Consider the following 27091-nt stretch of genomic DNA (forward strand, 5'->3'; position numbering starts at 1 on the left):
ATCAGAGTATCACCCTTGATGGTAACTATGTTGAATAATAAAACGAATTTTGCCAAAAAATATGGGTTTTACTTTGGTAGGCCGGAAATTATTCAAACTCGATTTTTGCACACAAAATTTCCTTTTTTAACAGTTCGAAATTTGTCTTGTATAGTAATTTTTGTCAAACATCTTTGAGCCTTTCATGTTAATTAGAATAAATTTTGCTTTCATTTAACTAAGCCGCTCCATATTCGTCAGTTAACATTGTGCAAGTTTTTCACGCTTCTGCATTATGACGCAAATTGAATTCACAACAAAATTTCACTTTTCACATTGAAAAAGAAAACAAAAACACTTTACACTCTTGATTGCAAATGCATTTAAAATAAAGTCGGTGAAATGTCATTGCAAGCTCAGTGAATGCCGCAAAGCGGGAAGTCAAGATTTCATCAATTAGCGCCTCCCGCAATATCTAAATATTTAAACTTTTTGTATGACCATACTGCAAGTATGTATGTATGTATACCTAAGTATAGGCATATGCAGTTGCATTATCACAAAGGCGATTAAATTTTGGAGTGCTTTGTACTTTCTGTTCCAGTTAAATATTTATTACTGTAAGTATGTACATATGTACATGCATTTGTATGCCCCTAGTAAAGGTGCTTGATTTTCTGAGAACTTTGCTGTGAAAGTAAAACTTTTATGACGCCGCACACACATATGTACATACGCACATATGTATGTAGGCCAAGCGTAACTACAATGTACAGAATTTAAGTGCATCTGCCAAAATGTTTCGCTTGACTGAAATATCGTGACGCTTAAATAAAAGAATTAGAAACTTATGACTTTCTCTTTTTTCATTCTATTATGCATTTGAATGTACATAGTTCGTTCTGGATTTCAATGCAGCAATGTTTGGTAAATATTGATCTTCAAGAAAGCTACAGCTTGGCTTCGAAGTTAGAAGATTCAAATTCGGAAATATAATTCACACAAAAACAAGTTCAAAAAGGATTTGGAAGAATTGTGATTACCAAATTTAAATCATCAGTTTTATTTTAATGAATTTTGAAAAATATTTCGAAAATTAAAGAGAAATAATATATTAATGCCAAGCGGGATTACTTTGAGGACCATATATCTTTGAGGACGATATAGTCTTTGAAAAATAAATTAAATATTTAAAAAATATGAACAAAGTCTTACTATTTTTAGCCCATAGTAGTATTTCTTGTTTCTTTTATATTCAACTTCACTACATTGGAAATAGAACTGTGCGAACGAAAGGCATATCGGGGTATTGATTGAATTTTCCGCTCCACTGTAGTTTATTATACATTTAAACGATCAACGACGTCTGATTCAATTTAAATTTTGAGGATATTTCCAAGTAGAGATTTCACATATTCTTCCTGTACTTTTATAGTACTATATTAAAAAATCGGCTTCCAATCTTTATTAAAATCGAGCATTTTATACTTCTAAGCCTATACAATCATTAAGTATATACACGATATCCGGCCTCGGCAGGTCACAAGATGATAATTATTTCTTAAAACATGTATCAAAGTAATGTAATTTAAAATATTCATTCAAAATGTCTACTAATAAAATAAAAAAAAAAATAAAATGTTCGTTTCATGACAGCGATCGTCAATAACAAAGCTCCCATACTGTCGAACGCTGAGCGTAAGGTTCTGTTCACTGATGATCAAGCAATTTCCAGTGGCATCAACTGTATAAAGCCTAAAGGTATGCAATAGAAAAGTACTGATCGAACAGTGGTGCCTAAAGTATTGAAATAGTGAGGACCTTTAGAAGTTTTGTGAAAATTTCTTTTAATAAGGCACAAATAATTATAAAAATCATAATTAATTAATAATTTAAAATTAATATTTATTCGAAACATGGAATATAATTAAATTTATAACGACTTTTGAACAGTCTCAGAATCTTTGTCATGACAATAATAAACGCGGATATATACTACTATAAGAGAATGAATATTCTTAAATACTATGTTATAATCTTTCAAATTCTTTTTTAAAAGCTAGAAAAAGCTTAAATCTGAAATAATTTATGTTCATGTGTACATGTATTACAACAGAAAAACTCTCAAGGCTTGCGAATTTCTTCAAGCCATTTTGAAGTAACAAAATATTTTATCCATATGAATTTTATTTTATTTAGGCCTGCAACCGGAAAAGGAAACAATCACCCCTCAGTTACAGTGATGCCTAACAAAATAGACAACCTTTAGCAAATTCATAATCAGAGCGATTTAAAGCGCGAATTTAGAGTGGCTGGGAGCTGAGAGAACACTTCGGTGAGCAGATAATTTCAAGTTTTGGGCCGTTCGATTGGCCATCAAGACCGTGTGTCACAACGTTAGTATTTTTCCTGTGGCGATGTGTAAAGTTTTACGTACATATGTATATGCGAACAATCCCGCTTCGATTCAGTTGTTGGGGCAAAATATCGCACGTGTCTTTCGCCAGTTACCAGGAGAAAAGAAAATGGGATTCAACGGACGAACCATCTGAGACGTTGTCGCGGCCAACATTTGCAAGAGATAATCTTCAAAAAATAAATTCTAAAGAATGTTCTTTCGAATGATTATAAATATTCCCTAATAAATTTGAAGTTTCTGTGTTTTTTCTCTAAAAGAGAAGGGAACCTAGAAATGGATCACCCTTTAGATGTCATTTACTATAAACTGACCGATGAAAGTCCTTATAAGAAATCGTTTATATTTGTGAAGGATATTATAGCTTCGGTGCAACCGAAGTTTACTACATTTTGTCTTGTTTTTTTCAATTTCCAGAAATAAACATTAGAACAATATAATATTTAATAGAAAATATTTACAGAAAAACTTATTTACCAACAAAGTACTGAATGTTCCATGTACAAAGGCTTTACTGTAAAGCAACTACGAACCCGTATGTGAGCGTAAAAGAAGTCGTAAAAACACTATAAATTTCTCGCAGCAAGAATATGAAATTGTGTGCTGGTTCACTGAAGATCAACTCAACTAGCTGCGACACTCCAATCCAACTGAACTCAGACACTTTGGCTGCTTCCTTTGATTGCGGCGATAAGAGACGTTGAAATGTTTGCTGTCTGTGACACTTGCAATGGCGTGGGGTCAGATTGGGTATACATATGTATATGGTATATATTTTTGTATGTATATATATCATATATTTATACTTGTATATGCCAAAGATATGCAAATAAAATTCTATAACCAACGACTGACTGAATTCATAAGAAATACTTTATTTGACCACAATTTGTGTCAAGGGCAACACTGGCAAGCAGGCACCACTTCATATTATATGTCACTTGAGAGTTGCTGTGTATTTGTTTTAGAAATTTTTTGCGATCATTAAACAGACTGCAGATCTTTATCGCTGATATCCCAAATATACATACATACGCTCTCACATAAAGAGCAATTGTGGACTTGAGGACGTGTAATAGAATTGTTGCTGTAGCTTTTGTTGACATTTAAAGCGTTTTATTGCAAGCTCAGCATGAGCTCTTTATTGGCGGTTTTGTGGTGTTGGCGGTTCAAATTTTATCGTACAACAAAAAATTTCGTGTTTCATGGAAATTAATTAAGTTTTTCGTGTTTACTTTATGTTTCATTCATTAACGCTTGTTGTTGCGCAAAAAAAAATAAGATTGGAGTCATAAAACACCCGCATGTCGGAGAACGTTTTTATTATAGTTACTTGGTCTTCAGTCTGGGCGCGCCTTTTATAATTGAAATATAAATTTTTTTTAATACAACATTTGCAAATTGCATTGTAAATAAAGGAAAACAAGAAAATATAAACAATTTTTAATAGGTTTTTGGTTTGTCGGTGGCTTTGAGGCGAGTATTGAACTTGTTGCAATCATTAAATTCGGTAGTAGGTGGCACATTTCACACCCAAAAATAAATATAGAAAAGTTTCTACAAATTTATATGCAGCTATAGTATTCCGTTCAATGTCAAGGTCAATAATTTTTTCACGGTAGTTAATTTATTGTATTTTCACACCTACTGCCAGGTAAATATGAACACATCGGCGAACCTTTGAGTTATACTAAGCAATAAATTAAGTTTTAGTATTATTTGTTGGTAAAAATATATATGTACCATTAATCATGTTATTAATACATAGATATACATACATACATACTTGTACTTTTACACACAGTTATATGAGAGTCTCTTAATATTTATAATATTTTTACGTTCGCTTTTTATTTTCAGAAACAAATATACTACATATTCCACACTTTTTATTGCCTTCCAGTGTGAAATGTTGTAAATTGATTTTCTCGCAATTTAAATATTCATTATGTTGCACTAAAATGCATTTGAGTTATTTGCTATGCTTGATTTAGTTGGCGCTAAAGCGTTTTAGATAGCTTTGAACAGAAACAACCGTTCGCTCGCGTAAATTAATTATTTGATTAATTGCTTTTCATGTAAGTGTTTCGGTGAAAAAATGTTAGGAATGCCTTTCAACAGTAGCTCGATAAGCGCCATAAAATGTAAACTAGAATTTTAAGGTCAAATGAGTGTAATACAGTACTCATAGACGATACTAAAGTGTGAGAGAAAAATTATAATAAATTTTTTATAAGAATATTTATGCGTTGTACGTACTAAAACAAATGTTTATTTCAATTTTAGTATTATACGATTTTATATATATAATATATAGAAAAAAATTTAGCCTCTAACTTGAACACATAGTAGGATTGGTAGCCCATATTCCAGAGTATACGGACATTTTTTTCCAAAATTTCTCACACCATTTGCACAAGACTTGTACACTTCACTCAACTAGAAACAACAAAGCGCAAAATTTTTATTTATATATCAATATTTATTTTGTTGCCTTCAAAGTAATCCCCACTAGATGCAATACACTTATTACAACAATTTTTAAATTCCTCGAAACATTTTTTATAAGCACTTATTGGGATGGCCTTCAGCTCGTTCAACGTTCAACGATTTTTATACTATTAAGAAAACAACAACTGAGTACCGATTTGCTTACACTCAGAACAGAATTGAGTAAGAGTGACCCCCTAGCAAGCTCATCAGCTTTCCGTGGTTTTGCAGTGATACGGATTTGTGCTTTTACTAAAAAGTTATTAACTTCTTGACTAGCTTTGAAGGAATAGTCAGCGAGCTCAAAGCCAGTATAAACGTTCTGCTATCGAAGTGAATGCATACCCCTCTGAAGGAGCTGCACTTTGGAGCAATTTATGGTAACCACCTCTATTTGCAAGTCGACACAGTGGTTTATAAACCTGAAGCTAGAGTTGATGTAGAGCCTTCGATAGAAGTCTTCACCTCATACCGTCTCTCTTAACTTCGATTCACTGTTGCAACAGCTCACTTTATCTGTTGTCTAACGACTTCGCTCCACACACAAATCCTACGCAGGTGAGTAAGCAGAAAAGGAACCGCCAGTAGAATGTTTTTGGGTATCACAAAGGAAAAATATTCACAGCTATCCAAGTGAGATCCATCGATAGGGGCAGTTCGTTTTTAGTATACGCTTGTCTTTCTGAAGTCCATAGAGTGCATTCGGCAATTTTTACGATAAGTAAATCGTAAATATACATATATAGTGGCAAAGATGAGCCGAAGCCGAAAAAACACGTCAAAGCAGGTCAAAAATGATTTCAATTATTGGAAAAAAAAGTTGACACAAATGCATTGGAGTCAAGGGGGACTATATATGTAGATTTTGCAGAATAAATTAAGAATTTTAAAATTATAAACAAAATCTTAATAATTTTTGCTCAAAGTAGTATATTCCTTGCAACAGATAATTAATTAGAAATTCCCGTCCCTTCTCAACAATATTTACGAGTGATAACAACGAAATATAAGCTAACAAACAAAACACGAAAATCAAAAGAAACTCAAACAAAAAACTGTTGAGCTGGCGAAAAATAACACACATTTGTACATGCACACAAGGTACTCTCAAATTCGTGTAACAAAAGCACAAAGTGGTGCAGTAGAGATCGCAGTGTTTGTTGCTCTTTTACGCTCTGATTTTACTTCAATCATAGTGCATGTCGCAGGTAATGCTTCCGAGTATGTTGAGTTGGAGAATGCAGTTTCTAACAGCAATGCAAATGAATAGTGATTGCAGAAAATTTAGAGCATAAAAGAGCAGGAAATTAAGTTGCAGCGCTAAATCTAATATATCCATACATATTTATAACGAAGCCAACAGTCACTGCAAAGAAAGCGCTTGCAGAAATAAAAATTTTAGAGGGTGATCTTGGTGAAATGTTTCGGACAATTCTTTATTACTTCAAACATCATTTTCACATACCACGACTTTATAACGATTATTTTGAGTATGTGCATTTAGCAACCAAACGGCCAATAAAGCTTTAGCAATATATGTATTAAAATAAATATTCCGTTTAGAGCATATAGCCCTAGGCTTATTCCTCATTAAGGATTGTTTTCTTTTCACAATGACGCAGCTCAGTAAGTGCAATGATCCTGAGAGAGATGTCGACAGTAGCTTAGCTAGTTTTTAGGCCAAGTTAACGGCCCTCCAAACGAAATAGGAATCCTGAACTAATAATTCTGACGATGCTTTATTACTGAAATCAAAAGTAAATGCCGATTACATTCTCTATAGATTAATCTATTGAGAACGGTCTACTTTGGAACAAGTAAGCCTAAAGTTGATGAGTTTTTCTACTGTTAATACAATACTTCTTAAAATTCTGTAATTTTTAAGGCAATCAAATAACAGTCGTTTTACAAGGGGTTTCTAGAAATAAGTCCCATGTTTTTAAGCCCCAGATTTTACTTGCGTCATAGGTTTTACTATTTATTGGGTTTATTATGGGAGGGAAATAGTAAAACAGAGAATTCGGTTAATACAAAAAAGGTTTATGTAGAGGCGCTATATATGAATTTGGTATCCCCGCAAAATTAATACGACTGAGTAAGCTGACGTTGAGCAATACCAAAAGCTCCGTCAGGAACGGGAAGGACCTCTCATAGCCTTTCTGCTTTCTCCAGGTTGGACAAAGAAGCGAAGCACATGGGTTTGGTGAACGAGGGCAAGACGAAATATTTCCTGTTATCAAACAAACAGCGGTCGCACTCGCGACTTGTGTCCCACTTCATCGTTAACGGTTATAACTTTGAAGTCGTTGATAATTTCATTTATCTTGAAACCAGCATCAATACCAAAACATTATTAGCCTTGAAATCTAACGCATAATACCTCTTGCCAACAGGTGCTACTTCGGACTGTGTGGGCAATTGAGAAGTAAAGTCCTCTCTCGATGAACAAAGTCCAAATTCTATAAGTGACTCATCAACCCTGTCCTGCTATATGGTGGAGAGGCATGGACGATGACAAAATCTAATGAGTCAGCTTTACGATTTTTCAAAAGAAATATTCTGTGGAAAATGTATGTAATGATGGAACGATGAGCTGAAAGAGATTTACGACAACATTAACATACGAGTAGTTCAGCGAATGAAGAGACAATGGCTACGGCTACGGCTAGGCCATGTCGTCCGAATGGATGAAAACACTCCATCTTTGAGCGTATTGGCCGCAGTACCCGTCGGGGGACGCAAAGGATGAGGAAGACGCCCACTCCGGTGAAAAGATACGGTAGAGAAGGACCTGACTGCACTTGGAATTTCCAAATGGCGCCAGAGAACGAAAAGAAAGACCGACTGGCGGCGAATGTAAATTATGTAAACCGACTGGGCTTTTAGCCTCGAACTCAGCTCTTTCCTACTTGTTTCACAAGTGTTTGAACAATTTAAAAAGTTAAGTACTTGTGGTGTTCACACTTTTCAATTATATTGAACTAAGTAAACAATATTTACGCACAACTGCAACGGAGACTATTGTAACGGCAATGTCATGCGCACTTATATGCAGCGCCCACTGTAACGCGGTCGCGGCGGCTGCGCGCATTACCCACACAGCTACCTGCCACCGCAAAACACGTGCGCTTGCTGCGCTGCAACGCGGATTTTCAGTCCGATCAGCAATCAGCCGTCTAAGCTGCAAATCAGTTGGATTTGTGGCTTAGCAGCAAACGGAGGAAGTGATTTTCAAGCACACAAAGTGAAGTTGTGAATTAATTCTTGCACAAAACTACACGAAAATCTAATTGGAAGTGGATAATAAAAATATGAAATTTTCGTGGGTTTCGTTTTATAGCTAAAAGTGAACTGTGCAAGTTAACGGTAAAGTACTTTAGTGCATTGGAGTTAAGAAGTGCGTGAAAAGTGTAAAATAAACAAAAATTTTAAAATTTCTAAAAAAAGAATCATTTATTATTTGCAATAACAATAAAGTGCATCTTTGTGCTGTTGCCGTGTAAATAACCAACAACAATAAGCTGTGCGCTTCCACAGCTCAATTGTCACACTTTCTCAACGGTAAGTACAAATGTCACAAGATGAAGTCATTTGCTCTACATACATACATATGAACATAGTATATACTGTATATTTGCATAGCAGAGTCCACTTAAATGGCGACAATATTCATTCATTTGTACACAGGTCTGCAAGTGTTTCCCAGACTCAATAATGTTTTTGTGCCACATTTACTTTTTTACTGCAATTTTTTGTTGTTATTGTGTTTTTCTATCACTAGCAATTGTCAACCCACGCAAATTTGTTTGCATTTGTCTGTTGAATGCGCATTTCTCGCCTTGAAGGTAAACATGGAAATATTATAAAATAAAAGTTACTTACGAACATTGCGTTGCAAAGCTACACAAACATGCACATACATATGTAAATACACAACTATTGCTATATTTCTATATCTTTCACATATGCCTGCGCTTTTCAAGCTTACATATGCTATTTACCTTATATGTTTGATTGTAATTGCGGTTACACTTGAGTATAATTCAACTTGCTATACTTATTTGTATTGAATTACTCACGCATTACATAATTAAAACTTGTAAATACCAAGTATAATTGATTTTCGAAATTTCACACCCACTTTAAAAAGTCTCGAACATTTTTCAGTAGCATCATACATGAATAGGTATAAATATTGTAATTTAAATGAGCACATAAGTATGAATTTAACACCTTTTAATTCCATACTTAGCAGAAAATATAATCACAAAAAATTATATTACGTAATTTTTTAAACAAAATATAATAACACAAGTAAGAATCATGGCAAGGATCAAAGCTGGCCCTACATTCAGGGGTTGGCAAAACTTTATAATGGCTTTTTCAATAACGACGCTCTAAAAGTAAGCTAATAGAGACAATAAACGACGCTATATTTTTTCGCACTCTTTTGGCATTTCTCTTCAGTAAAATTTACCAGTTCATCATAGAAAGATATACGATCCAACAAAGAGTCAAAATTATTAAAATTTTCTACTGAAATTCGGAGTCAGTTGCATCAACTTTAAGAGCGCTACGTCCAATTTTTATCCCTTTATATTAAATGGTGCTTTATTTAAGCAGATGGAATTTAAAATTGTGTTATATGAGAAGTGGTTGTGATCCACTTTTGCTCTGTGACATAGTAATATCGAATGACATAGTATAATCGAGCAGGTCGCAAGAGATAGGATTACACCTAAAAGTGAGCGGTGCCACGCATCTCGTCTAATCTTGACGTCGACGTCTATAAAACCCTTTTATTCCCTCCTGGATTTAATATTTAATGTCATTTAGTTATTGATTTATCGCACTACTTAAAGCAGTTTTTAACAAAACAGATATATGGAGAGTAGGCGGGGTTATCATCAGATCAGACCATTCAATCCAAGAAGGATTGAAATAATTTATCTTGGGTAAATTTGGGTGATATGGCTTGAATGGTAAAAAGGTTCACCTATGACTTTCAAACGATTTTTCAAGCGAAATATGTCCAAAAACCATAGAGTAAGAAGGAAGATGGCCTCAGGAAACATCGTATAGAAATCAATATATGCGATGATAATCACTAAAATGATAAATATTGAAATAGCTGGCAGACGGACTAGTATGAGATAGAATGGCTTAAGCATTTGTAAGATCGTCAAAAACATGTGCAAAGGCCCCGAAGAAAAACTGTTTACCCCCACGATCTCAAAAAGACTTCAAGAATATTGTTAGCTTAATGACAGGTCAGAGCATACTGGCATATGATGTCAGCCTGAGGAGCATTAGTACATAGTACATGCACAATATCCCTGAGTAAGTAAACGATGAGAAAGACACCGTGACAACATTTATAGAGCTGATTTCCACAGCAAAAAAAGAGCAATTGATTTAAAGAGCAATGTCTATATTTGTCACACCCAAAAAACGGTTTTAATATTTTAAGAAATAGAATAATTTCTTCTTCGGAACTCCTTAATCATGTATATAAAGAATCAGATTAACAGTCAGTAATTTTAGTAAAAGTCTTGAAAGTTCGGAAATTGTCAGTTTTCATAAAAAATAGTGAATCTGGTCGCAGCTGTAGGAGATTTATGTCAAACTATGAAAAATATTCTAAAATTTATTAGAGTACCTCGGAAAAATCGCTCATTTGGGAGTCAAAAATATATTTGAATTCATGTCAATAACTCCTTGTTTATAAAACAATCTTACAGCAAGACTAAACTTAGACAACATCTCTTAGCCATACAAAGTTCAAAAGTACAACGCGAGACTTACATTTTTTTGAACAAGTACATGAACTGTCTGCATTTTATCTCATATTGAAACATACAGAATTGCTGAGATCATAAAACTAAGGCTGTTAGACGGACACTAAAATAATTAAAAGGGTTCTATGAAACAAGAATAGCAAAAATGATAATAAAAACAAATACCGTCCCTAGATAGTCATATTTTACATTTCATTGGCTATTTATAGTGGTAATCGATAGCATTTCATTTTTATTACAATTATTTATTAAGGCAATTACAGCATTACTTTATATATTGTACAATATATATGTACATATGCACATGTATACATACTATGTATTAATGTTGTTTTATTCTGCGCTGCGGTTAGCCACAATCTTGTCCGTGGCACATGCTGCCTTCATTGCAGTTCAGCTACTTAAGTTCGCAGTTAATCAATTTGCGGAAGCAGAATTCTAACGACGTTTGGGTAATCGAGATGTTGCAAAATATTTATGAATTATTTACTGATTTTTCATTTACATTTATAGATGTACACATTTACTCAATCATATACTATATAACGAGTACATTCTATGTAGATATGTGTACAAAAGCAAATTGCCGAGTATTTGACAAAGTAATTGCAGTCTACTTAATCTAAGGTTTGTTAAGTTGTATGGTGAATTGGAACTTTTAACGCAATAATTATATCGGCTTCTGAAATATGTATATAGTAGAATGTGGTTCCTGAAGACGATTTAAAATGAGTATTATCGAAGAAAACTGTGAAAAATAGAATTTAAATAGTGTTTGGAATAGAGTTGTCATCTAATAAAAATTGAAGATACGTAGACTGCTATATATATCTCTGGCGTCGGCAACACTAAGTGTTGCCAGATGCAATCTGACATTTCCATTGGAAAGATTGACATTTTTTAGCATAACATCACTCAGAACGTTTTGTCATTTAATCGTGAATTGTTTTATTTACAGGGAATTAAAAAATTCATCTCGGCCAAAAAATGGAATTAACTCGTGAACATTTTCGTGCGATCATTTTTCACAACTTTCGACGTGGATTATCACGACAAGAGTGCATCGATGAACTAAAATCTTTGTATGGCTATATCCTATGGCACTGTGAAAAACTGTTACAAAGAATTCAATCGTGGCCGACGCTCGCTCAAAGACGAATTCCGTGAAGGTCGTCCAAAAACAGCCGTTGTGCCAGAAAACATCGATGCCGTACGTGAACTGATAATGCAAGACCGTCATGTAACATACCTTCAGATAGAGGCATGCCTATGCATTTCTCCCACCAGCATACATTCTATATTGCATGAACACCTGGCCGCAAAAAAAGGTTTGTTTTCGTTGGATCCCGCACAATTTGACGATCGCTCAAAAAAAGGCTCGTGTGGATTGGTGTAAAGAAATGCTGAAAAAAAAAACGATCACGGTGCTTCAAAAGACGTTTATAAGATCGTCGCAGGTGACGAATCATGGATCTATGCGTATGAGCCCGAAACAAAACAGCAATCGACCGTGTGAGTCTTCCAAGACGAGCCAAATCCAACGAAAGTTGTTCGTGGAAGAAGCACTTCGAAGCAAATGGTCGCCTGTTTCTTCGGAAAAACTGGTCATGTGGCGACTATTCCGCTTGAGCAATGTAGGACGGTCAATTCTGAGTGGTACACCACCATTTGTTTGCCTGAAGTCATCGGAGAAATTCGAAAAACGAAAAAGAGAAGACGAATTATTGTGCACCATGACAATGCGAGCTCTCACACATCGGCTCAAACCAGCGCCTTTTTGACCGGCCAAAACGTCGAATTGATGGGTCGTCCGCCGTACAGCCCTGACTTGGTACCCAATGACTTCTTTTTATTCCCACACATCAAGAATATAATGCGTGGTCAACGATTTTCGTCGCCTGAAGATGCTGTTGAAGCATTCAAAAACCATGTTTTGGAGGTGTTTAAATCGGATTGGAAAAGTGCTTCGAAAATTGGTTTGAGCGCATGCAAAAGTGTATAAATCTTGATGGAGAATATTTTGAAAAACAATAAAACCATTTTCGTTGATAAATATTCCTATTTTCACTATTAGGCCAGAGATATACATACATATATAGCAGCCCTCGTAATAGAAATTATGGAGCAAACACCAGGTTTTTTTCTGGAATGTGGTCGTATGTTAGGATGGAAATATTTTTAAATCGTGTTGCCATTTATTCATAAAACTACAACGTATAACGAAAATGAGGCATTTGAAAAGCGATCCGTAAGACATTTAAAAAAAAACTAAAATTGAGACATATTTAAGAGAAATATATCAAACACATGATCAGCCTGGGAAGCTAAGTTGATTTATCCCTGTCCGTCTGGCAGTATGTAGTATGTAGGTGGATGTAATCAATGTGATTTGGTAAATGGGGTACATACTACTATTTCTTAAGCTGACAGATACACTAAAGTTGCATGAAAAAAATTTGTATTTAATTGAAAATAACTGATAACTAATAGTCTGACAGGAAAAATTTTTCACTTAAAACAGGCAAAAATAGAAGCTTAAATCATAGTAGAATGTTTAAAATAAAATATTATTGCTCCTTTCCGTTTTTCCCCTAAGAGAACACAGTTGAGCGTACCATGAAGAGAATTAGCGAATCGAAAATGATACATACATTTAAAAATTTAACGGATAAAAAGAATTTATTAATGACTTTAAGCTGAGCACTTAACTTCCATCCATGCTGTTTACAAATCTGCATAACGAATGTGATTATGCAAGTTAATTATTTGCCAGCAAATCAATTCTTTAGAAATTCAAAGACAATTTTTTGTCAATAAAAACAAAAGCCAGTTCGCAACTGAAGCTCGCTGGTGGGCGTAACATTCATAATTGCTTGTTTGTGCGAATGAGGATAAATGGGCATGGAATTGTGCTGCGAGCAATAGAAATGGACAATCAATCAATAAAGAACAAACACCAAACAATTGATGAACAAATTGTCAAGGCAGCTGCGATGAATAAGAATACTCAATAAATAAAAATAAACAAAAAACAAAAAACAAATACAAATATATTAAAATTTATATACTTTGCAAATTAGTTGTAAAAATATCTGTTAGGAGTAAACCAACAAAAAATTTAAAAATAAATACATACATACATATATGCATGTACACATAGTAACAATTATGAAAATTTAAAATAAACAAAGACTAACGACATTTTAATAACGAATGTAAATTTTTACATATTTATGTTTGTCCGTCTGTCCGTCCATTCGTTGACAAACAGCTTTGCATCAATTTGCACTGATGCCATTTTCATTTCCAGCTGTTAGAGTGCCAATGTCAGTGTCAAATGTTTGCAATCACCTAGAAAAGAATATTAAAAACAAATAAAATTTCAATAAACACAAAATATATATACATACATGTACATATCTATATTGAAATGTAGCTGTTGCACTTGCTTTTAATGCCATTTAAGAGGAAGTCGAAGAATTTTACACAGATATGAACATAACAAATAATCGTAAAATGTTGTTGCTACAATGGAAAAATAATTAAAGAAAAACACACACATATACAAACATAGTTGCTATGTATGTATGTATGCTATAAGTTTATTTGTTGCATAGAACATATTAAGCGTTGCAGTCTCAAGTTCAGGGTCAGTGATGCAATAAATTTACAAGTGCACTCGCAGCATTTCAAATGGTTCACAACAACAATGCATTTACTAACGCCAACCACTTAAGTCAAGTGAGCGTGTGCTGGCATTATGCACTAACTGTATACATAGTACACATACACACATATCAGGGGATGTTTGTGCGAAATTGGCTCAGGTAGTTGTAGGTGTTGCTGTTAATTGCAAAGGCAAAACATCGATACTTACCTGTATTGACCATTTTTGTGGTTGCACACTTACGAAGACCTCGCTGGTGTGGGTGGGAGAAAATTAAATGAGATATGTGTTCAAATTTACATAATGTTCATGTTCAGCTGTATCAAGTGCTTTTTGAAATTTCGGATACTCAAATAAACCATTACATTAGCTTTATAAAAAACTGAGTAACTAACTGGAAATAACTAATAAGAAGAATAAAACAAAAAATATTTGTTTCAAAAGTCTGTAATTCCTTTAGAAACATATGTATAATATATACATAGTATGTATGTTTATACATCACGTGAAATATATATGTACATCACATTCATTTATACATCAATATGAAACAATAACCACCGCTATGACGGCGCATCGCTTAGCACTAAAACGTATCTCTACCAACCAATTTCGATGGTTAGTTACATTATAAATATACATATATATTTCATTATTTTCTGATTCAAAATTAAAATTCAATTAAATAATAAATATAATTCCCCAAAAAAGCGTAAAAGAAATAGTTTTAATAAGAAAATTCAGCACTTACCTTCTTCTCTGCCGACGCCAATTGGCTTCCAACAATGAACTCCTCGTAAACATAAGTATTTCTCCGGATGCTTATTAACTTTATCACTTTAAAACACAAATTTATTGAATATATCACACGATTCCGAAGCTTTTATATAAAACACGGCACTTATTAACATTTAATTTTAATTTTAAACTCACGACGCACGCAGCTTCTTCTCTGCCGGCAGCGAAAGGCTTGCACAAATAATTTTGTAAACACATTTCACTTTAAAAACATTAGAAATTGATAATGCTAATTGAAAACCATAAATATATTTTACATATCACCGGATTCCATAACTTTTATGTAAACCACAACAATTATTAATATTTAATTTTGAATTTAAAAACACGACGCACGCAGCTTCTGCTCGGCCGCTAGCCTTTGGCCTGCAACGAACTATTAAACACATTTCACCGCGAACAAACTAAGTACTTTAACACTTTAAAAGCAAAAATATATTTAATAAATCACTTGATTTAATTAAATTACAACTATTATTAACTACTAAACACACTTTTAAATTAAAAGATCACGCACACAATATATTCGCGAATTTGACTAATTAATTTTGGCATGTCACAGCAGGTATTTACATGCATCAGCTGATGTTTGGAAGGGCTGCATTAGCGGCTTTTCTTATTGATGTTATGAATGCGTGTTAGGGATGCAAAAAAGAACCGGTTTAACAGGTGTATTCATTAATTGGACTGTTATGCGCATATATGTATATGTATGTACATATGTACATGCACATATTTTTGTATGTATAAGTGTTTTATTATGTATGGTTTTGTTATGTGTTTTTATCGTTTTTAAAAAAATTGAATAAATGATTTTTTTCTATTTTTGAAATTTAATATTTTTTTTGTGAATTTCGTTTTTTTATGGATTTTTATTAAAAATTAAATTTATTATTTATTAAAATTAAAATTAAAAATTTGTTTATAGCTATTTTTATGTACATGATGGATAATATTAATAAATATGTATTCAAAGAACCTTTAATTTACAATAAAAAATGATATATTTTTTAATATTTAATTTTATAAATTTGGTTTTTCGGATTTGTAAATATAAAATAAATAATAATAACAATTATTTTTATTTTTTAAATGTTTAATTATATAAATTTAGTTTTACCGACATAAAAGTATTCATGTTCCCTAAAATATTAGTGGTAGCGTTTAATTTTTAAACATTTCGAATAAACAAAAATAAGTACTTTTTGAAGGGTCTATTCCAAGGCCAGAGCTCTTTTATTTATGAAAAGCGATTTATTGTAAACTGTTATTGTAATATGAAAGAGACATGGGATATAGCCGAGAGGCGTAAGGGATTCCTCTATTATTTATGTCAATCTCGAACTCTCGCGAATCTAATTGATCCAAAACAGGGATGGGCACATTAGCCCTCAGTGGCATTTTGCCCGTGCGGGCACGAGTGCACATTTTGAGGGCTAGGTGAGGGGATCATCGCGGGCAAACATGAAGAGGGAAGTGAGAGCAACGTTTTACCACTCCATATTTACAAATGAGAGCAACGTATTTTCCCACAGCATGTTTACAAATGTTTGTATTCTATTTGTGTGCTTAGCCACTCTCAATCAATAATGCCATACCGCGCAAATATATTTTTATTTGATGATTCTTATATTTTTGAAAATATGTGTTCCCTTTCTATAGCGCGTATTATTATTTTAATACATTTCCAGAAGCAACTTAGATTTTTAAAATTTAACAGAACAATTATAAAAAAAACTAAATTCTTTGAATATTTTGCTGAAACAACCAAACTGAAAATATCACAGATATTAATATATATATATATACATATATTTATATAAGCATTTTCATTAAATTATATATATATATATATATATATATATATATTATGGTCACACTTATCGTTTTTTTATATATGCATATATATAAAACTGCCTTGCATATGTACGTATAAAAGCCCACAACTTGATAAAAGTTTTCCCAATTGTAACTAAAATGAATTTTTACAACTGGCATCACCACCATTGACTGATCTATCACATGTACAGTGGTGTGAACAAAATAGAAATAACCATAAGGTGTTGTGAAGTTTTAAAACATGCTGTTTTCTTATTAAATAAAATTGTTTTTAGATACATAACATAACATATATATATTTTTTCCTAACAGTGATTAAAATTTCCCACCATGCAAAGGTAAATAAAAACAAATTTTAATGCGAAACTCTAAACTCTGCAAATTATGTTTACCCCTTTTTGTTCACACAACGGTACAATTCCGATATGAAGTAAACTTCCACCCTTAAATTTGTGTACAATGTCAGTATTGCCGCAACCACTCTGCCATGGATAAATTGATCCGAAAGTCCTCTCTTCGCTTTCTGAGAGAGCCCATGATCTCACGGTTTGGTATGGCAATACTGAAAGTTCATGGGCTACGAATCAGGTGACAAGCAAAACAATGAACTGCCAGACAAAATCCCATTAAACATAACTGACAAAATCAGTTCGTTATTTTTCATTGTGGAGTACATAGGTAATTGTGTTGTGAAAATATAGTGTTTTTTTATTAAAAATACAGTGTATAAGTGTAAAATAAAGTTGGTAAGTGTATTATTAAAGCCATCGTAAATACATGTATATAAATATATTATGTTTTCCTAACGTATTATAGGAAAATGCCGAGAACTAAAAATAAGTGTGTGGCTGGATGCGTAGGAGCGCGACGGTTTTTCAACCCCCCCAACAAGGAGAAGGACGGATCCAGGTTCGTAAATAATTTTAATTAGTAGAAAAATATAGTTATTTAGTGAAATTTAGAAATATTTTTTCATAAATTGTGCCTATTTTGATATTGTTTTAGATGCAATTTATTGCATGATAAAAAATATATCATACTTGCGAAATGTAATGTAATTTAGTAAATAGTATTGTAATATTTAATAGATCCAATTTAATATGTTGTTTGGAGTAGCGTAGTAGATGTAAATATTACTATAATTATAAATTATAAGTACAAATAAATGTAATACTAGTAGAAAGTATAGTAAATACTAATAAATGTTGGGATTTTATTTTGTACCTATATGGGTGATATAGGCAAAACTAACTTCGGTAACGCGCCTTTTGTATACCTCAGCGGTGGTGTGGAAATTACAAACTCCCAAAACATTTACTAAAAATTCCCTAACACATTTCTTCCATAGTGGCATCATTGGCAAATGTTATAAAAAATGTGGACTTTGACAGCGCTCTCTCGAATCAAAGAGTTTCGTATCAAGTTATCTATGACTCTGCGATGAACATCAAGTTATGGAGGAATGTAATTCATTTTTTTCGCAATTTTTCTCAACTTGTTATGCCCTTCTCTCCGTAAACTGATATTCCCCTCATCTAGCCCCCGTGCGCACTTTGCTAACTTTGCGGGCTAAAAATGTGCCCATCCCTGATCCACAAGATCGATCCCAGCAACTAGTAGAGACTTTTAGTAGAGGCTGTTTTTTTTTTAGGTTTTATCCACGGAGAAGACTGGAATCACCGCAATAGTGGAGGTCCGTTTTCAAGTGCCCTCGTTGATGGCGAGTAAGCAGAAAAATATTTAATTTTCTTTTTTCTAAAAGTCACTCTTGTATATACATATTTCTTTAATATCTGAGATTAATAGCTATAGTATAATTAATAACATATTTTTATTACTTTTTTTGTAATTTATTAAAATATTTCATTAATTTTTTATTGTACGAATTTTTCAAAACATATTCCCTGAGCTTAATTCAAACATATTTATGCACATAAACAGTTATATTCAAAGATCAAGTATAATTTCTGGACACACAATCTACTCAGCCAACCATTTTTTTCACTAAATCAAGTGGGTGGCTGCCCACTCTTCTCAAATCCGCTTATGTTTTCAACAGTCTCACACACTACAAGTTCTCGTACAGAAGTTCAAATTTATTCCGCTGCCATCTACTCCTCCCACAAGTTCACATGTCCCGGAAAAATGATAGATGATGATAAGTGAATGAATTTATTTCTGCCTCCCTACGCTAGCAGAGGCAGACTGCAAGCCAAACATTTGTTTTAGGATTTTTTCTTTCATTTTTTGAATGCGCGCTAAAAACATGCATATTGTCTTATCAAAGCGAATTTCATCAACGCTGCGTGGAATTCTGCTTTTCTCGCTTTTGGCAACACATTTAGCGGCAAGTACAAGTACATACAAGCACCCAGCGTCTGGTCGGCGGCACAATTTCAGCTGCCAGTTTTCCATATTTCCATATTACTTAGATTGCTCTTTTCCCCTCCTAGTAGCCCCAAATGCAAATTTCCAAGTGCCAGGCAGCCACGTTTTTCGCATTTTCCTCGCATGCCCCACACCGCGCTCTGCTCTTGAACTTCCCGCGTTGAAAGAGTCAAAAATGGAATTTTGGTTTTACTTAACCCAGAAAATGAAATTGGCTATGGCTTTTCAATTTCCTGTGTGCCTCTGTATGCTTGTTGATAATCTTGTTTGTAGCATGCTGTTGTTGTTGTTAGTTTGTATGCTTTGTTCACATACGTCTTCAGTGCGCCCCAGCGTGTCCTTGGGGCAAATCGTGCGCAATTGTTTACCAAAAATTTGTTCAAAGCGATTACATATGCAAAGTAATTTTTCACTGCAATGAGGTGAGGGAAAGTAGTCCAAGAGGAATGTGTTTAGCGACCAAGATAAGTAAGTGAGCATGGGTTGTTGTTATTTTTGGATTTAAGATATTTAATATTTATGCCATATACTTATTGTTTATGCATTGTCGATAAATCCATATTTATACCCTAATCGACCAAAATCAAGTTTTTGTATGGAAAACTTTTTTATTTGACAAGATATCTTCACGGAAATCGACATAGAGCCAAGAGATTATGTTAGGTTAAGAGGTTAGGATGTCCAATGATTATACAAGTAAGACCCTCACAAATTAACAAATCGCTTTAAGCCATCACAAATTCGTTAAAACGCCTACTGGTAGTTTCATAATTCTTGTGGTTCACCGAAACTAAGACTGCCGAGATGTTTTAACCGCAGTCTGACAAATTCTGAATAATAGAAGAGGAAAAGACTGAATTTTTCCATCTAACGTTCTTCCATACTCCTTTGACAACTTGCATACGACAGAAGATTTAGTCCTACCGCATGAATATCTATTAAATAGGGTTCAGTAAGAAATCGTCCGATTGCAGCAAGAAGACCTATACTAAAGGCAAGGAGTCCAGTAGATATCCTACGTTCTACTATAAGCCAAAAGTATTTCACATTCTGTCAAAGACTGGTCGGCGATCAACGTCTATCAAGCAAACGCGAGGCCCATAAGTCCAGTGCCAGAGCGAAAAATGGCGACGGAGATACAATTCGTTTCTACTCCGAAGTTAGTGAGGCAAAGGTTACAAGTTTTCAAGAGCGGGTTGGCCACGGCGAATATCGCATTCGTTGAAACGATGAGTTGCGCTGGCTAGGTCGTTTTGTCTGAATGGACGAAAACACTCCAGCTCTGAAAGTATTGGACGCAATACCCGCCGGGGTAAGCAGAGGAAGAGGAATACCGTTGGAAACACCAGGTGGAAAAGGACCTTGGTTCGCTTGGAACCTCCATTTGGCGCCACATTGCCAAACGAAAAAAAACGACTGACACGCTGTTGTTAATTTGAGCGCCTAGTAAGGGAGCCTACTAAGGCTGAGGTTGCTAACTTGCAGCTCTGTTGACGAAATGAATGATCACATATCTGAAAGAGGCCGCAGTTAATTTTATGCTGCCTTAATAGCAAGCACTTCTGCATAAAAAATATTACAATGGTCCGGTAGCCTAAAGCAGGGTTTGATATTCGACCCACCCGTGAGAGAGATATCTACGACTTTTCTCTAGGGACTTCTCTCCGTCCATATTGCAAAGAAAAAGTCTCCAGGAGTAGTCTCTTCGACACAGTGCTCCAAGTTTTCAGGGTTGCAGTTGAACGGGGAGAGGATTTCAGTGTGCTCTTGTTTAGACACCTTCATATGCCCGGTTTCCTTGAGCCTTAGAGGCACCCTAGTAGCCTAGAGGTCAGATGGCTAAAATTCAATCTTTGCATATACTCCGTTCTACCGATAGAAAACGAGGTTTGTTATCAAGTCGAAATTTTTTCCCCGATTTCTTATGTAAATAACTTTCGTGATGAGTAATAGGGCCTAAAAAATAACACTAAACTTTTCTCAGTGTACTCGCTACGCTTGCGCACACGTCACATCTTGAATTCATTAAGATTAAATCGACAATCAACTAATTATTATACAATAAAATACGCAATTAAAGTAATTTGCATATATCTTAATTTGATCGATCGAGCAATAACAGTAGCACATATTTAGCAGCCAACAGCAACAGCGAACAAAATAAACATTGAGTTACCTTAAATGATGATGCCAAAATTTTTTGTGTTCCATACAATTGTATACTAAGTAACTAAATTCATATAAGTAGAAGCATAAAATGGGGTGTATAATAAATTGTTATTAATTATTGAGCAAACTAGAAAAATGTCGTCATCGATAAACAAAATTTACATAAATAATAACAAGGCAAGAACATAAATTTGATTGGTGATGTCAATAATAACGCAAAAAAGACACATGCTTCAAATTATATATTACATTAGGGCGGTACTTACAGTATAATTGATAAGGAGGACATATTTTAGCATACCACAGGCATACAAGTTTTAAGAGAAGTGAGAAAATCTATTGTTAAACTCGAAGTCATCTAACGCGAGACCCAGAAAACGTGCTTTATCAATTGGGTCCGACCATAGTAAGAGGGATGTTGGGTGAGTGGGATTCTTTGGGATTGATATGAGTTGGTTAGAGTTTGATTTTCCTAGCAGGCGAATTTATTTCAAAACTTTTCAGTAGAAACTGCTTGGAGAGGAAAACATCGTGTTAATTATCCGGAAGGATGTAGGTCTCACTATGCAGGTTTTCGACGTGAAACATAAGGAGGCATCCTATTGCCGTAAGGAATGCACGTCTGAAACTTCTGCGTCTGCGGTTCACTACATCCAGCGACAATAAATGGTGCTGCGTAGAGGATTTTCACGGAAAGTAAAAGGACTGATTTTTTTTCGCCGTGACTGTGCTTTGGAGCGTGCGCGCACCGACTGGATTCAATAGAGAGCGTACTTAGCTAACGAACGAGCGGCTGGTCACCTCCGAGCCCTTAGAGAGTCAGAACAAACATTTTCGCGTGACGTGTTTCTGTGAGAGATACAAGCCGAAAATGCAGCGTACGTGATTAAATTCTGTGTAAGACTCGGTTAATCTGCGACAGAAACGTTTGATATGATCAAGCAGGCTTACCCAGAGGTTGCTTTAGCAAAAAGTGGTGTGTTTCGGTGGGACCAGGCCTTTTTGGAGGGCTGGCAAGTCGCTGATGAAGACCGTATTGGGAGACCAGCGATTTCGACAAATACCGGCAATGTGACTGGTGTGCGCAAAGTCGACTAAGTATTCGTTTAATTGCCCAGAGGTTAAATTTATCAAAATCTGTGGTTCATGACATTGTGATGGAGCCACAGAGACAGAGACAAAGGGGATCCAAGCAGCATGCACCTCGGCTTTAAGGCTATTCCAGAGAATGCCTTCCGTGACGCCTTTATTGCTTGAAAATCGCGCCGGCAGCGCTCCATCGGTGCAGAAGGAGCCTATTTTGAAAGTTTATAAAGAATTGTAACGATCGGCTCAAACATTTTTTTTAAATCGACTCAGTCCTATTACTTTTTGGACAAACCCTGTAGTTTATGACCAGGCGGCTTCGTACGTTGCCAAAAAGGTGTCACTATCTTTTCTAGGGTCTAAAGGCTTGAGGATTTTTTTGATGCCCTGTACTTTGGCAATTATCGCAGTTGTTTGGGAAGCCAAAATCTTTGGGTTGTTAACAGTTGGAATTTAAATGCCATCGCCTGTGATGGATGGACTGGATTAAGATACAGTCTGTGGGGAGAACGTCAGACTGCTTACAGAGAAGAAGCGGGAAACATCGGTGAGATAGCGATTTAGTTTTGAACACATGCCATTAATTCCATACTTGACATCAATATCGTTATCTTTCATCTACGTATGAGGTGATGGAAAGGCTCTCCGTTGGGTGTGAGAGCTCCGAGATGTAACAGTTAAATAGTAGTGGAGAGAGGACCACCGATCTTGTCTTTAGAAATCCATATCTAGGGGACAGAAGTCTTAGAAAAAGCTTACATAACCTAGATATTTAGCGATCTGCATTTTAATATAGTGGGCCACCTTAACAAACACCTTAACCTACTCATTTTAGGATCAAAATTAATAAATATGTAATATCTTCAGGTACGATATAATATTTTAAGAGGTAGATGTTCCGAAAAAATGGTGTTAAAATAATATAAGGCACACCCTAACGCACATAATTAGTCGCTATGTATCTATATTTAGGGAATTGGTAATAAAAATAGTTTCATGCGAATTAAGTACTTAATTGCCAGTGGCGTTATCTGTTAGCTTGATCTTATAACATTATATATTCAGTTATTAAAACTGAAACAAGCTACCAAAAACTTTAAGCATACAACATTCTAATTAAGAAGATTCGGATTGAAAGAGTTAAAACAAAAGCAAACAAGTTTTTATGGCGCTTTAAATGCTTGAAGTAGACCTTTTGGCTCACAGAGCATGAGTGCGCTGTTAGAGCAGTTTAGAAATGTCAGTGACCAACGCGGTAAACATAAACAAGCACACAAGTGAAGCAGTACTTAAAATTCAGACACGTACTAGCAAGGGTTAAATGCTAAATTAGCCGTTAGCTAAGGCAAGTAGGCATGCGCGAGCAAAGCGGAAGAGTTGAAAGAACTTTTGCGTATACTAAACATACATACATACATATGTACATACTAGGCAAGCTATAATTTTTTCCGTTTACGTACAACGTATGGTGCGTAACGTAAATATTTAATGTGCGTACCCACATAGGTATGTTGAGCTACCGGTCTTGGAGCGCCATAGGCGCGTATCGGTCGTCGCTTTGATCGCAAACAACTCAACTAGCCAACTGCTAACACTTTGCATACTTAGTAAACAATATGATTTCATCTTTTTGTATATAAGTACATATGTTTGTATACAAGTTCCGTTTACGCCATACCCCAATTAATTTAAATACGTCAAATTTGTTTTGTCTGAAAACCACGAAGATTATTTACTTTGATCTCAGATTTTATGGCTAATTAATGCAATAAATAGCTTAATTATGTTGCGCATACAATATTTGCATAACAGAAAAAATACAAAAAGAGCAAAATACAAAAGCATTGATTCACAAAATCCAATTATGTTGATAAAACATCACCTGTGCGCCCGCCTAAGCTGCTTACGAGCATTTTTGCGGTGGCGCATGCGCACACGTCACTTCTCATGCAAATTTATATACATACACTATGCAACTCACATGCTATAGGTATTTATGTATGTATGTATATGCTAATGGGTATGAAATGCAATTATGCAAATTAGAATTCCATTGTATTGACTCAGTGCCTGCATAACTGCGCATGAGTAAAGCTGTCTGCTATTTGTCTGCCTAATCGTTGATTTATTTACTTAACTGTATTATTAATGTGAGCATCTACGTTATGTCACCTGCTTTCATTGTTCAAAAATATTTTTAAATATACATAATCTATTAGTTCAGAAATGGAGATATGTGATTATAGCTTTTGTTAGGATTAGGAGTTTGGCGTCCACACTACTTATTATTTATATGTACATATGTATACATACATATGTATGTGTTTATCTATGTTCGTAAATTTGAGATGAGCATTGATGACAATCAAAGAAATTGACATCAGACCGACAATAGTGATAAGTGAAATGAATTTTCCAACCTCTCCGAACAGAAGTTTTTTCCAACTACTCAAAGTAAATTTATAGAACTATGTTTCATCCCTTGGGACAATATAGATACATAATGTATTTAGTGCTAGCTCATCAGCTTTGACAGACAGACAAGCAACCGGATTTCAACTCGCCCCATCATCCTAATATAGGGTTAAAAAAGTCTTTTCGTATTTCTAATCAAACTTCAACTTTTTTTATATTCATAAAGAACTATAATAAACCAGATACATACATATGTACATACATATGTACCATTTTAGTCGATTTCTGTTTGCCATTTTTCCGCTAGAGACATATATTATTCCATCACTGTAAAACTTTTTTGATTTCTCGGTGAAAAACTGTGACAAGTAATTTTTACAGGCTTCTCTTGAAGCCAACTTTCTCCATTAAGGGAGTTCTGCACTGACAAAAACAAATGGTAGTCCGATGGTGCAAGGTCAGGGCTATATGGTGGATACATAAAAACTTCCCAGCCAAGCTCTCCCAGTTTTTGCCGAGTCACCAAATTTATGTTTTGTCTAGCGTTCTCCTGATGGAAGACGAAGCCCTCTCTGTTGATCAGTTCAGGTCGTTTTTTCGATTGATTGCCTTAATCTCATCAGTTGTTGACAGTAAAATGTATAATCAATCGTTTGATACGGCTGGAGCAGCTCATAGTGGATGATTATTTTCCAATCCCACCAAACACTCAGCATAACCTTCCGAGGCGTCAATCCTGGCTTTGTGACCATGTTGAACTTCAACACGCTTGGACCATTATCTTTTTCGCACATTATTGTCGCATTTGATCCACTTTTCGTCTTCTGTTACCAAATTTCCAGAACGGAAGGTCCGCTCGCTTGTTGTGCTACACGAACTATTACAGCATCGTTTCCGTAAACTTCAGAAATTTCGTTGGTGGCTTGGGTTTCATTCTTCCCTTTTTTATAGAAAAATTTCAAAATATTGCGAATTTCTTCATTATTTTCACAGCAGCTGTAACTTTTTTCTATTTCTTAAAATCTCATCTTTCCTACACTACCTGTATATGCTATAACACAATGAGATTGGTAGCACCGGAGATATACGGTTGCAACGACATTTATTGACGAAATATGAAAATACATAGAACCGTTATGTGAAAAAAACTATTCTACCCTGTATCAACATGTTGCAAAAGTATAATAAGGTTGATCGGAATGATCGCCTTTTGCCCATTGCGCAATAGCAGCACGCATAGCTTCTACAGGTACTGGAATTGACAACGCTGGTCGAGCTAAAAATTTGTTGAAACTCTCTAACTTTCTGTAGAGTATTCCACAGGGCATATTCTCCAACTCTATGCACAAACTGTTTTACACAGAATACATATCTGTTGAGCCTAATTTGCTACAAGCACGTTGTCAGAAGATGATCAGTTGACCCACAGCAGGCTTTCATGGCAATATTATGCCTAATTAGTATTGACATATCAGATCCATATGCCCATTTCCCTTGACATTTTCTTTAAATTTTATGATTTCTAAGTGGATATCTGCGAATGCCAACCCAACCACGCGATGTCATTCACTTCTTTTTCTGTCATCAACTGCAGACGTTTGATACAAAGATCATTTGTACGGTAAACAAACAGTTTCGAAATATTAAATTTTTGAGAAGCTCATAGATTAATTAACGGCAATTTTTTCACCAAATTTTCCTAGCTGTTTACATCGTAAACTTTATAAAAGAATTTATGACCGAATTAATTATATTTCGAGGACAGTCATACCTCTAATGTGTAAATTACAACTTTAAACATGCATAAATACAATACAATGAATGACGCGTGCCATATTGCCGCTAGGGAAGCCAACCATTAATTGTTTAGTAGTATAATCGCAAAATTAAGGCGCTGAGTCATTGGCAACTTGTGTATTATTCACAAATAAATAGATGCATCATCCACGTTCCAAAATGACGAAATTTTAACATACCAAACAAAGGAACTGGTACTTGAGAATTTACGATTAGCTGTCAGAGATCTCATCGGCATCGTTGAAATAT

At 34.7% G+C, this 27091-nt stretch overlaps 1 protein-coding gene across 1 annotated transcript in view; it reads left to right on the plus strand.

The window, feature by feature from the left end:
* Positions 1 to 8099: 8099 nt before the first annotated feature.
* Positions 8100 to 27091, plus strand: part of LOC105224570 (tubulointerstitial nephritis antigen-like) — an 87466-nt gene continuing 68474 nt past the window's right edge. The window contains exon 1 of the mRNA XM_049453217.1: positions 8100 to 8446. The gene's annotated coding sequence lies outside the window, so the exon portion shown is untranslated. The remainder of the gene's footprint in view (positions 8447 to 27091) is intronic.

This window comes from Bactrocera dorsalis, chromosome 3 (assembly GCF_023373825.1).
Source record: "Bactrocera dorsalis isolate Fly_Bdor chromosome 3, ASM2337382v1, whole genome shotgun sequence".
Lineage (NCBI taxonomy): Eukaryota > Metazoa > Arthropoda > Insecta > Diptera > Tephritidae > Bactrocera > Bactrocera dorsalis.